The following is a 14,132-nucleotide window of genomic DNA, read 5'->3' on the forward strand; positions in this document are numbered from 1 at the left end:
TGCCCCTTCTGCCCTGGGGGCGTGGAGAAGAATCTCTTTCACGCCTTCCTGGACTGTCCCCACCTGTGGCCGCTCTTTACCACCCTCGAGCCGCCGCTGTGGGAGCTGGGCAGGAGCCTCTCAGAGACCACCTACATATGCTCCTATCCGTACCGGGCGGCCGAGCGGGGCGCCATCTGCCTGGCCAACTTCTTTCTGGGCCAGGCCAAAATGGCCGTCCTCAAGAGCTGCCATAACCGGCTTGCCAGCACTGGTTCAGATGATGCCCTGCGGCTCTTTGGCCTCCTAGTGCGGGCGCGCCTCTCGCTGGAGTTTGAGCATGCTGTGCTCCGGCGGGGGGTGCCCGCCTTCGAGGCACTCTGGCCCCTTGAGGGAGCGCTGTGCCACATGGAGGACGGCCGTCTCAAATACGCGCTCTGATGTCTTGACCGGTCCGGGCGACCGGGCGGGTACGGTGGCCGGGCGGGTACGGTGGCGGACTGTGGCTTCTGGCTTGTGCCGTGCCCTGGGCCCTCACCAGGCTGCTTTTGTTTATTTTCTCAAGGTGAGAAGTTGAAGATTTTTGTACGTGTACTATGGGAGAGGGAAGGGTGGAATTGTTCGTTTCTCAAGGGCTATATATATGGCATGTTCAGGTTAGGAGAAGAGACGGCTTTAAAAGTTCCGAACGTGTAGACGCCCTAGGTGAGTGAAACCAGGTAGCAGTCCCGTGACCTCCCTTTAATCAGTCTGGTTCTGAGGCTGAGCGGCGGTTGCCATCCGTTAGCTGGCGCTTATATATAGCATGTTAGACACAATGTGTATTACTGCGAAGGTGTTTGTCACGGTGTGATGTTCTGAATGTCCTGGAATGGTTTCTCTTTGGTTTGGTTTGATGGTTTTTTGCTTTCTGTACCTGATCTTTTGTGAAATAAAGTTGTTAAAAGTCTCAAAGTCTTTCTTTCTTTCTTTTCCTTTTTCACCTTTCTTTTTTTCCTTTTTTCACTTCATTGTTGTGCCTTGGAAGGCCCCCGTAATGGGATACCAAAATTGGAAGGCAGTTTTATGTTCATCCCACAGGAACCCGTAGTGGGGTGGGGATGGGGACAAGTATGCCCAAACAGACTAAGAACTGGTTTTGATGGCACCAGAGGGGCCCAGGGAAGTGAGGTACCCCAAGGACCACAGACTGTCTAGAGAGCCCAGTGTGGGCCTGCTTGCTGTCCTTTTCTTTCTTTGTTTTTATGCTTAGGACTATGGCAACACTTGGTGGACCACAGTGGCTCCAGAGCAGAAGGCCCAGTGTACAGAGATTTTTTTTTTCTGTATTTTTTTGTTGGGTGTTACTTTGATGGTTTGTGGAGTGAAAAACTAGGGGGGAGCAGGGAGGAGGGCAGAACTCAGACTGGCATGAGCTTGGACAAAGAGAAGGAGAACTAAGAAAGACTGAAGTCCAGCAGGGCCAGTCATATGCCCACTGACAAAAAGGGGCAAAGGGAGCAGGATAGGAAGACAAGGTGCATACAGCTTAGGATTAGGTTCCTTAAAGTCAGCCTCTTGAAAAACATTTCAGTTAACATAAAGAAATGGCAGGAGAGAGAGAGAGAGAGAGAGAAAGAACAAAGTGGCCAGACTAGGTAGCCAGGTACAGCCCCACTACAAGTGGACACCAAGTTGTTTCCTGAGGAGCACCCTATTACACAGAGCTGTAAAAAACTGGAACAGGCTACTCAGAGAGGTTATGGAATCTCCATCCTTAGTGGGGTTTTTTAAGACCTGGGTAGGCAAAGCCTTGGCTGGGATGATATGGTTTGATATGGTCCTACTTTGAGTACAGGGCTGGACTAGATGTGACCTCTTGAGGTCCCTTCCAATGCTAATTTTCTATGATTCTATGATTCTCTCTCTCTTTTGCTATTTATCTCAGTCCTTCCTTCACTGTAAAGTTTTAATGCTTGGTATGGCTGTAGCAACTTATTTATTTTTTAAATTTCCGCATCTAGAGAAAAGTGACTTCACGTTTAATTTTGTACATATTTCACATATGACCCTTTTAGTTATTTGATCCCAAACTTCATCTGAAGTTTGGAATTTGCTAAACATTATAGCAACATAGAGAAGACTGGAGTACTGTTGGGCTGGATTTCTCCAGGGTACTTAAGGAGCTGGCAAGCATTGTAGCTCTGCCACTGGCATGGATCTTCAAGAGCTCGTGGCACTCAGGTGAAGTGCCCAAAGATTGAAAGAAGGCCAATGTGTTACCTATTTTCAAGAAAGGGAGGAAAGTAGATCAGGGGAACTACAGGCCCATCAGCCTGACCTCTATTCTAGGGAAAATCTTGGAACAAATTATCAAAAAGACCATTCTTGACAAACTGGCTAAAGGGATAGCCAGCATGGGTTTGTTGCGGGTAGGTCTTGCCTGACCAATCTCATCTCCTTCTATGACCAGGTGACATATCACCTGGACAAGGGAGAAGTGATTGACATCATATATCTTGACTTTAAAAACGCTTTTGACCTGGTATCCCACGATCGTCTTATAGAAAAACTGTCCAACTGAGGCCTCGGCTACATCACAGTCCACTGGCTGGGGAATAGGCTTCAAGGTCAGACCCAGAGAGTGGTAGTTGACAGAAGTCAGTCATTGTGGTACACCGTGACCAGTGGGGTCCCCCAAGGTTCCGTCCTTGGGCCTGTTCTTTCCAACATCATCATTAATGATGTGGACATTGGAGTCAGGCGACTGGCCAAGTTCGCCGATGATACCAAACTTTGGGGTAAAGCATCCACACCTGAAGACAGGGGGACAATTCAGGCTGACTGTGACAGGCTCAGGAAATGGGCAGATGAGAACCTGATGGTAGTTAAATCCCAGGATGCCATCCTCCTCCTGTACTTGGCCTTGGTGAGGCCACAGCTGGAGTACTGTATTCAGTTCTGGGCTCCACAATTCAAAAAGGGTGTGAAGAAGCTTGAGAGAGTCCAGAGGAGAGCCAGAGCATGATCACATGGCAGGAAAACAAGTCTTATGATGAGAGGCTGAGAGCTATGGGACTCTTTAGCCTGGAAAAGAGCAGGCTTCAGGGGGGCCCCGGTGGCTGCCTGTAAGTATATAAGAGGTGTACATCAGGATCTGTGGGAACACCTGTTCACCAGAGTGCCCCATGGGATGACAAGGTCAATCAGTTACAAACTTCTCCAATATCATTTCAGGCTGTACATAAGGAATAACTTCTTTACAGTATGAGCCCCCAAGACCTGGAACAGACTGCCACCAGAGGTGGTGCAAGCACCTACTCTGAACTCCTTTAAGAGTCAATTGGATGTTTATCTTCCTGGGATCCTGTGACCCCAGCTGACTTCCTGCCCCTGGGGCAGGGGGCTGGACTTGATAATCTTCTGAGGTCCTTTCCAGCCCCCTAATGTCTATAGAGTAACAAATCTTTTTTCCCTCTTATTTTATAGGGAAATGTCATGCTCCTCAAGGTTTGTTTATTTCTTGCAAAAAAAGTAATTCAAAACATCTCATGTCTAATAAATTAATAAAATACTAAACCATCTTAGGTGAAATAACTATTTTGATACCCATCAAAATAAATTGGGAACTAGTGTTGTCTTTGGGTTTGATCCCGCTTCCATAGTAGTGAATAAAAATCCTTCCATTGGTTACATAGTTGCTTGCATCAAGCTAGGAAGAAATAGTTCTCCATTATAGTTGGCTCAACTGACAGATAATTTTGGGGCTTTTCTGGTGGGAAAGTGTAGCTTCCATAAGTCAGCCAGTGCCTGTGTGTGTGTGTGTGTGTGTGTGTGTGTGTGTGTGTGTGTGTGTGTACCCATGTAAACAAGAATGAAATATTTCTATCCCCATAGTAAACTTGCAGCTGCCAGGCCCTAACCCATTGCATTACATGGACAACCATTTCAATACCCTGAACTTTCCCAGTTCCTAAGTTTAAAATCAATCTTTCCAATTCAATCTTAGTTAACATTCTAAAATGGTTCATAAGAAGATGAACCAGTTTTAAACAGTATGTATGCTTTAGAATGGCTAAATAATTGCAATGTGAAAAAATTATTACAGCATTTTTGATACTCTGCCTAATTATCACTTCTGGACTATTTTCATAAAAAATGAGTCTCATATTTTATTAATGTAACTCTTCTAATTGCATTCATACATTAGTAATTACAAATTTTAACTTTTATTCATTAGCTTGGAAAGGTTGAGAGGATTGCAGATGATTGAAGCTGTTTCATGGGACTGTGGAAGCAACAGTCCAGGTAAAAATCATAGAGAAAAACTACAAAAATACTATTTAATTGCTGTGTTTATTTCTCAAGATACTTTTTTGCATAAAATATGCATAGTGTACTGTCATTATGGGAACACCTCTTAGAAAACTCATGACTGAATTACTATTTTAGTTGGTGCATTTGCTTTCCTAGGGTGACATAATTTTTGTATTTTAATATTGAGAATTTTCTTCCTACTGATTAATAGAGTAAGACATTAGAAACCATGGCTGCATAAAGAAAGGATCATAGAGATTTATAAACTAAAAGTTATACAGTTACAGTAAATATCAAGGAGACATGAAAGCAGCATAGAAACAAGATTATAATGGGCATAGTCCTAGTTTATTAAAGTCAATGGGAAGATATGTATCAGCTATCTAGGATTTCATTAAAAAGCTCTATCATTGGTGATCTGTAAAAGAGAATAACCATCAAGAGTTCAATTTTGCTAGTTTCACTTTTGTTGAATAGTATACTAAAGATACCTTCACTGAGGTCATTAGGACCTCTTACAGCAGGGCTGCCCAACTTCGGAGCAGCTGGGGCCCATATGCTGGACGGGTTACAAGCCCTAGTCTACATACCATGAAGACAGCATCCATGGAGGCCACATGCCTCAGGGCTCCCTGGGACCCCACCACATGACCAGATGCCTCTACACCTTGCATACAGCATGAGCCACTCCAAATCTGCTGTCAGCTGAACATCACAAGGCCCCCTAGCTTACTGTCCACCACAGCTCGGATAGTGCAAGCCCCCCCTACCAGTGTACAGTACTAGTGCAGAGGTGGTGTGAGCCTCCATTTCCCCTGCTATCACATGGGCAATAGGATCACCAGGCCCTCTCCCACCATGCTGCGCTACCCCACAGACCCTGGCCACTGCATCAGCAGGAGTAATGGGGGAGTGGCAGTCAGGCACAAGCCAAGGTGTTCCACATTAAGACCACATAAGCTGGATGTGTCCCATGGGCGGCCATTTGGACAGCCCTGACTTATAATATGGTACTACTCACAATGAGCAAGTATTATGCCAGTGTATCTTTATTACGCATAAAATATCTTCTTGAACCAGCAGATAAATACTGGGGAAAATACAGTAGAAATGTTATTACAAATAAACACTTTTTTCTCCTCAAAATATTAACAACATCATGACCTTAAACTAGTAAGATTCCACCACTCCATCAGTAATTTTAGTTATTATCCACACAAATAATGAACTAATTGTCTACCAGCCTTTCAAAGTATTGCATGTCACCATCCCAGTGAAAAAGGCTTTCCTGTGAATGTTCATACTATACATCATACAGAGTAACAGGCTCATTTGAAACAGTAAGTGAAATTACAGATCAGTATTAAATAGGAAATTCAAAATGGGCTTCTTGTAAAACTGTTTTATTTTAAGGTCGGCAAGTATATTCTACATGTATTTTAAAGTTATAGTCCATTATGTATATTTACACTAATCTGCATGTGCAAATAACTACTTCCAGAGAGAAATAATATTAAATAAGGTCAAGAGGACATCAGGCATCTCACTACATTCTTCATTATATTAGATATGTGCAACTTTAATGATAAATTTTAAATCTGCTACCTGCTTTTGCATGTCACCAAAATATGAAATTTGACTAATATTCATATAATGATTATTGTTCTTCTTTGCTTGACATGCACTCATCTCCTCAAGACCTAATTTATTCATTGTTAATACATTGCATTTCTGTTACATCTAAACTTTAAAAAAATTGCTTTAAAACATTAGTTAAATAAGCTTCCTAAAAGCCCTATGAGTAAAGAAATATTATTAAGCCAGTCTTACTAATGGAAAAACAGAGGCCCAGACAGATCTAGTATACTTTTCCAGGTCACCTTAGAGTTAAACTCTATGTTGCTTTTGGGTTTTGGTCAAAAGATCATCCTTCCTCTTCGAATTAAGGACTGGCATTCCATCTATTCTGGCTTGACTCCTCAAAACTTTTCCTCACTTTATTTTTATTAACAAACACAAAACTGTAATAACCACAAACACCTTATTTCTAGAGCAGAAAAAAAAAATAATTGAATTTGCGATCCAAATGTTAAGGATATGATAGGCTTTAAAGTTATTGTGTAGGAAACCCAAATGAGGAAAATAAAAGCAAGGAAAATGTTATCATCTCTAGCACCTTTAAAATTGGAAGTAAATTGGAATGAATAGGAAGCGTGTTCTCATAATAGTACTCTAACAGTATTACAAGTACTGTTGAGTTATACTATACTGGTATTAAAGTACTACAGTTGGTGAGCTAAGACATGTAAAAGAGGGTGTTTCAGAGAAGTGCATGGTTTTATGGCAAATAACATTACTAATCCCAGGCTTTAACATCAAAGAATGGAAAAAGTAAAATTGAACACAAGTGAGACTCCGAATGCCAGTAGAAAATACAATAAATTATAATTATGTCAAGGAAGTCCATTGTAACATAGGGTTCTTAAATAGGTATGCTGGGCAGGAATAGGAAAAGGCGGTCCAGGATGATACCTTCATAGACTGTTTCAGAGAGCCATATACTTTTGTAGAGAACCTACTTCATTAGATACTATAAAACTGGGCGGGAATGAAAAGTGACAGGGTACATTATAGCAAATGGTCCACATTCAAATTATCGTTTGTCTTGATGTCTTTCACTGTTAAACCTTATCTACTTTATATTTCTTTAGGCAGATGACAGGGTAGAGTGGTACCTTATAATATAGAGTGTTACCTATATAATAATTCAGAAGCATAAGCTTTCTTAAACAACAGGTGACTTTTTCAGATGCTATGAATCCTTGCTATGAGTCCTTCTCCTTGCAGGGAGAAGGAGTTCTAAATAACAAATAATAAATAATAAATTACTATTTTGTATTTAGAACCCCAGCTCCCTTCTTGTTCAGTCATAGCATTTGAATAAGCAAGCTGTTGCTTTCAAAAAGTGTATGCCTCTAAATTAGTCTGTGGTGCCACTCAGTCCTGCCATGTTCCAGAAGACACATAAGGTAGATGAGGAGTAACAGAGAAAGACATCAAGGCAAGCAAGTCTCAGCACACCTGATTAGGGGAGCCTAACTACGGTATATATTGTCCCTTTGGAGATCTCCCTGAAAAGGTGATGCAATATAAGTCTCTTGCCTATTAGTGGTCTTTGAGGTGCTATCCTAATGAAAGTCTCAAGTGTACTTCAGAGTCATTTGTCTGTGTGGGTGTACTGCAGAAATGGAAATCCCTGCTGGGAGCTCCAGAAGGTGTTGTGTCACAAGTGGAAAATGTCTGCTGGAACGGCTTGGCTCTTGGGCTACAAATTGATACCTCCCTTAAAGAACATGCAGCTTAATAAGTCAATGTTAAAAATCATAGTTATTTACATTACTTTGTACTGTTGGAAGAAAATATGGAACCCCATGCATGGTAGCAACATAGTACATAGTTTATGTTGACACAATTTGAAACATGCAGTTAGTCATGCAGCCATGTGAGCCCAGATTATAGGGGGTTAAAAAGTTCCAGTGCCATGCTGTGATAAGAAAGAGAGGTAAGACCCTGTGCACGGCAATTGCATTGGTATAAAGATGTAAGGTGGCAAGAAATTCTTAAGCAATGGTTTTAGCAGGTGGTGTACAATTGCTGGGGTGGGGAAAAAGTCAAAGGCATTAAACATCATTGTTGGTTAATGGTGTATGAACTCTGCACAACTAGCAGGCTGGTTTGGAAAGAGGGCAAGGCAGGGCAGGGCCATTGGTTAGTACTGTTAATGGCACTAATAAGCACAAGTCATTTTAGTTTGGAAAACAGGGGGCCAAGACCTATCTGTTTCCTTCAAAAGAAACATTTTAAACTACCCTTATATTTCCATATATATAAGCATTTCCATATATAAGGCTTATTTACATTCTGACTCCACTGTTGAGCCTTAGTATGGTAAAATTTTATAAATTGAAAAGTTTGGCTATGTATATCTGAGGATTTCCTTCAAGTAATGAGGTCCACAAATATGCTACAATGAGTACTTCAGTCTGCTTCCAGACTAGGGGCAGCACTGTCACTTATCATTGTCTTGCTTTCCAAGTTTTTTTCCCCAGTTAGAATACCTTCCACAGTCAAGAGAATTCAAATCTACTTTTTTGAAAAGGAAAATGCTGTTATGTACATTTTGAAGGAAAAGTGAAACATTTTCTCTTATTGAACAACACGGTAAATTCTGCCAAATCCTTGGATGTAAATGTTCATCTCTATTCTGGGTAATGCTTTTTTTTCTTCTGGGTTGGCTGGATCGATGGACCTTATTATTAAAGAAATTAAATTGTAAAATAATACAAATACACTTTCTTCTGCTTCATGCTAAGGCCCACAGTCCTGTTAAAATTGGATTTTCACAGCACAGTTTGTTGTAGGAAGCAGGATTTGCCTTTAAATATAGACATCCAAATGAGGTAGACAATAAATAAATAGGTCCTACACACCTTCCCACAGATACTAAGTCATAGAGAATATTTCTGTAACAACAATATGAATAGCACCAGCTGAGACTGGAAAGTCTTGATGTAGAAATTAGGGAACTAATGGATATCTAGCAGATTCTCATATAGGAGGCAGGCCTATATTTCCCAGAAATTGTCAGTATTTCTAAACTATACTGTAGTTGCCGAGGTGGGGGAAAGGAGGGTGGGAGGCAGTGATTAGGACAGCAGCCCTGAGTGCTGTCTTTGTTGAGGAGGTATAAGAATAACCACCAGTGATTTTTAATCTGCTATGATGAGCACCATGGAAGCTTAGTGCTGCCCCATGTATCTCAGCTGCTTAACACAGAGAGCTACCTTGCTACACCCCTGCTTCTAAGGACTAAACTTTGAAGTTGAACTGAGGGATAAATATTTCTTGAATTTTGGGGGGGAATAAATGCTCTGACACTGGCAAAAACCTGTCTCAATTAAAAGTACAATCCAGGATCTCATTAAAGAAAGTTCTGAGTCTTAGCTTAAACAAATGTAACTGATTGAAAGTAGCAGCCATCAGGAGTTCTGGCCTAATGGACAGGAAATGTAATATCTTATGTAGGGAGTCAAGCTAGGCAGCACTATAAAGTCCAGAATGAAATTTGAAGGTAACAAACTATGACCTTCTGGCCTTGGAATATGTTTTATATATAAGGGCCCTTCTATTGTTAAGAATTATGCAAAACTCCTTTTTATTGACCATGTTGAGAAGATTATGTTAAAAGAACTTGACCTTTTTTTTTCTTGGACAGCTGTATATGGCCACAATAAAGCCTTCCCAAAGGAACACAAGGCAATTTTGCATTCATTTGACATGTTAGTTAAACTAACTGGCTTTGCATCAGTCAGTAGAAAAAGTTCCAGTTGTTGAGTTCTCTTTTGGGATCTATGAAAGCACTAATCATGTCATCCATGTAATCATTGTAAAACTATCTGTTCCCAAAGGGAGAATTGGTCTTGCAATAGCATACCTCTTCTATCTCCTCTGCCTGGAGACCATAACAAATTAAAAAAGAAAGAAGGAAGCAAAGACACAAAGAAAGAAAGATACGGAAGGTGATTTCCTTGCAGGAAACCTTCTTTCCTACAAGGAGCCTCTGACTTTAATGGGACTGATTACATTAATGAGGATTACTCACATAAGTATGAATTTAAATTATCTGATTTTGATTATGTGTCAGCTTTATAGTATCGGTCTGAGTGTACAAACACAACTTACATTATTGAGAATGGGACTACTAAAGTGTACAGAGATTCACTAGGGTGAATACGGACTGCACTGGAAGGTCATTTGTATTATTTTTCTTTATGAAGAATCCCTTCCCCCTTCACCTTCTCTATTCTCTTTCATATCTTTTGTTTGAAACCTTTTTGCTCCAGTCTTGTGACATGAATCTGATATCTGCTCAAATTATCACATAAATTTAATGCAATTTTTTTTAAAGGCACAATACCTACTATTAGGGCCAAGTTTTCAAAACATCTTTGAGTAGAGTGGGAATGGATATCTTCCTACCAACTGGCCAAAAGGGCTTAGGTAAAAGCTGTTGGATGCTAAATGATTTTGAAAATCTGATGCTTAATTAGCCATCATCTACATAGGAAAGTTAATTCAGGGTGAGATTACACATTACAATTAGATCATGTTAAGAGCACTTAAAATATAAATGATCACACATTAAGGTGTGTGATTAAGTGCCCTTTATGCATCTTAAAGTTATGCCAGTTTGGGACAGGATTATTTTTCAGCTGGGATACCTAGCCTGAGTTAAATTAACTTCTGGGTATTCACCAGAGATAAAACCACCAATTTTCAGTCTTCCAGCATCCCAGGAGAGACTGCTTCCAAGTAGACATGATTCAGGATTCTGTAGCTGTAGACTGAAAGCTGGGAATAGCTGGATGAGGGGATGAGGTGAGTGGGGAGGGAGAGAAAAGGGGTGAAAGGGGATAGGGATCCAGGGGGAGGGGGTCATGGGAAATGAGTGAGGGGGGCAGGATTGGAGGGGGGAAGAGTGACGGAGTATAGGGAAAGGTAGGGAGTGAATGGGTGAGAGCTGCCAAGCTGCTGCCCCCCAATGTTTTCTTCCTGTTTTCCTTCCTTACTGCCAGGTAACTCCTCTACTATCCCAATTGCCCCCTTATGCCCCGCCATCAGTCCTTTCACCACCAGATTACTGCCCTGTGGCCCTGATTAGACTGAGAGTGATGGGGGGTGCCAGTGGGGGCTTCTCCCTCCATGCCTGCTCCTGGGGTCCCTGAAAACCATGCCACCCCAGTATGATCAGATCCAGGCTGTGGAACTGAAAGGATGGCCAGAGGGAAAGTGATGCGGGTGGGACAGGGAGCTTCCAGACAGCTGCAGTTCCCTGTAGGAGCTGTATACAGGTATGCAGGGCCAGCACAGCCTGGAAACATAGGTAGTATGGCCCTGATGATTATGGAAAAGAGGGGGTATCTGGGGGCTCAATGGAGGCATTGGGGTGATTTGAGGCCCAGAGCGAGTGATCCAAGTGGCATGGGGGGAGGGGTCCTTCCCCCAACTCATCCCTGGCCTATGCTTTAGCTAGAGAGCCAACAAAAAGCCCAAGCATGGAGCAAACTTGCAGCCCCTAGCAATGCCCCTGCTCACCAGCCCTTTAGTGACATGTCTGAATATTACTCATTATAGGGGGTATTAATCATAAACATTTAACTGATCACTAGCAATGTTTAACCTGAACACAGACAATCATTCCTTAGAATTAGCACTTGCTAACACTAATGTGTAATCTCACCCTCAGATTAAAATAGGATATAAATTTAGAACACAATGGGCAAATCTACACATGCATTTAAGTGCGACTAAATTTAATGCATATTAAACTAATGCACATTAAGCATTTTTTGGCAGGTGTCTACAAGTACAGGGACTTAGCGCTACAGTTAGTGCTAAGTACCTGCAGCTCTGCCACGTGCCCCTAGTGGACGAGCAGACCTAGCATTTAAGTTAGTTCCTGGTCATGTCTACACATGTGGTAATGTGCTTTAAATAATCATGTCTAACAAGTATCAAATTTAGGTGTGATTAGCCTAATTTCCCCATTTTAATGCACATTAAGAGCGTGCACATGTAAATGCGCATCCATAACGTAGACGTGCATCCGTAATGTGCATTAAATTAAGCTAATGCTCATTAACGCATCTTGTGTAGATGCACCCAAACATGCTTAATTCCATAAATAATTGCATATGGGTCTAAGTTGACAGATCCTTTACACCTCCACACATTTAAATGCATGTAGCACTTCCTGATTGGATTTTATTTCCATCTATGATGAAATAAGAGTTGTCCTGTAAACATATCTCTGATGAATAAAATGGAGAAAGAATATTCTTTCATATGCTTGCCCAAAAACCTAGTGTTTCGGCAGTTGCTTAGGAAAAAGGAGACCTCTGGGTTCTAGCCTGTCCTTTCATCAAGGATTCTTCAAGGCAGAGGAGGCTGCTCCATGTGGCTAGTTTGCATGAAACCTGACACCATTTTTCCTCTGTCCTCCTCCTTGATTCTCTCCATCTCCTTCCACGCCCCACCTCTACCCACTCCTCCATTCCTCTGCTTTTCACTCATTTTTCTTCTGTCCCTTCTGTCCCTTCCCTTCTTCCGTTCCCCTTTCTTATCTCGTCTCCCTCTTGCTGTCTTCTGTTATCTGTTCTTAACTTCCCTCTATCTGTTCTCTTACCACCTTTCTGCCCCCTTCCCTTTCTATTCTTTGCCCCTCCCAGGCAGCATATCTCCAAGGCCCAATCTGGCAATCTGGATTTGCACAGCCTCTGCTGACCAAGGTGGTGTGCAGCATGGGATGGGCTGATAATCCCCTGTAGCACCAAACAACAGTGCCCCAGAGCCTGAAGAGCAACCTGCAGGAGTGGGGCATAACAGAAGAGGCCAAAATGGCAGTCATCTATGCCCAGATCAAGCAGAAGGTCAGGGCTGCCTTGAGGGCTTACATGGAAACAGAGGCAGAGCTGTCAGTAGAACAATGGGGGGGGGGGGGGGGGCACAAGGCTCAGACTGATGAGATCGGTGTGGATTTTCTGCTGACCTTATCAGACTAGGTACTGCAGTTGGTGGCCCTGGAGATAAACTGCCAGCTGTGCCTGGAGACCTGCACTCTCTTCAAGTCCATGGGCCAGACAGTCGGGGTGCCAAGAGGTGACCTGTCCCAGCCTCTGGTAGAGATGATGCTGTGGTGTACACAGTGCTGCCTAATGGTGGGGCAAGCATATGCTGGTGATTGGGACTGGAGGAGTCAGCAAAAATTTAATCTGGGAGACAGCCATAGACTACAGGCTAAAAATCCATCTGGTGGGATTGGACCCCAACCACTTTGCCTCCCAGCTGACAATGATAGCACGGACCATGAGTGGGACAAGTAACATGCCCAGTGTGTGGTGGAGCTGGTGCAGAACTGGGGGCCAGCACCTTGGTGGCTGCCTCTCATACTGGTTTGACTGCATGGTGCTGATGGCTCTAGTGTGCAAGCAGCTAGGCCTGTGCTGCAGCCTCACAAGCTGCCATGTGGGTGCCCAAGCAAAAGAGCCACACCCACCAGCACCTACTGTGCCAGTGTAAAGACATGCACTCAGACTGGCCCTCCACTACCCTCTATACCATCTCCTGCTGGTATCTGGAGAGCCAGGCCAATGTGGAGTGATCTGTCCAACACCTCTCCTTCCTAGGTGTCATGAAGCTGAAGCATGGGGTGGGTGCCATGGGCATCAAGTTGGTGGAGGATAGGCCTGTGCAAAGCAGCTAGTATTTGATTCGGATTCAGCTGACTCAGGGGACAGTGATTCAATTCAGTGATTCAAATCACTGGCCTGAATCAATACAGCTGAATCTCTGAATCAGCCAGGCCCATTCTCTGCCCCTCTCCCAGCCCAGCAATGGCTGCCCCACCCTCTCGAGATCCCGGCAATTGGGGAAAAAAAAGCCCTAACTTAATGGGTGCTGCCAGGTGGGGGGGGGGCAATCCCTGCTGCCCCTCACTGCCCCATGCTGCATGGGGGGTTCTGCACAAGCCCCGTGCACAGCCCCCCATGGCTGCCCTGCCCACCCCAGTTCCAGCCCTTTAAGAAAAAAAAAAAAGAAACACCTTGCACTCACCATTCCTGATGGTGGGGGGTGAGCCCTGTGCTGCATGGGGTGCTCTTCCACAAGTCCCATGAAGCCCCAAGACCACTGCAGGAGCCGCGAGTCCCAGGATTTTCCTCATTTTTTTTCTTAAAGGTCCAGAGCCAGGGTGGGCGGGGCAGCCATGGTGGGGTTGGGGGAGGGAGGGGGGCAGGGGG

General features: G+C 43.3%; 1 pseudogene; it reads left to right on the top strand.

The window, feature by feature from the left end:
- Positions 1-210: 210 nt before the first annotated feature.
- The window catches only part of LOC112551891, a 14,527-nt pseudogene continuing 605 nt past the window's right edge, over positions 211-14,132 (top strand).

This window comes from Alligator sinensis, unplaced genomic scaffold (genome assembly GCF_000455745.1).
Source record: "Alligator sinensis unplaced genomic scaffold, ASM45574v1 scaffold600_1, whole genome shotgun sequence".
NCBI classification, from domain to species: Eukaryota; Metazoa; Chordata; order Crocodylia; family Alligatoridae; genus Alligator; species Alligator sinensis.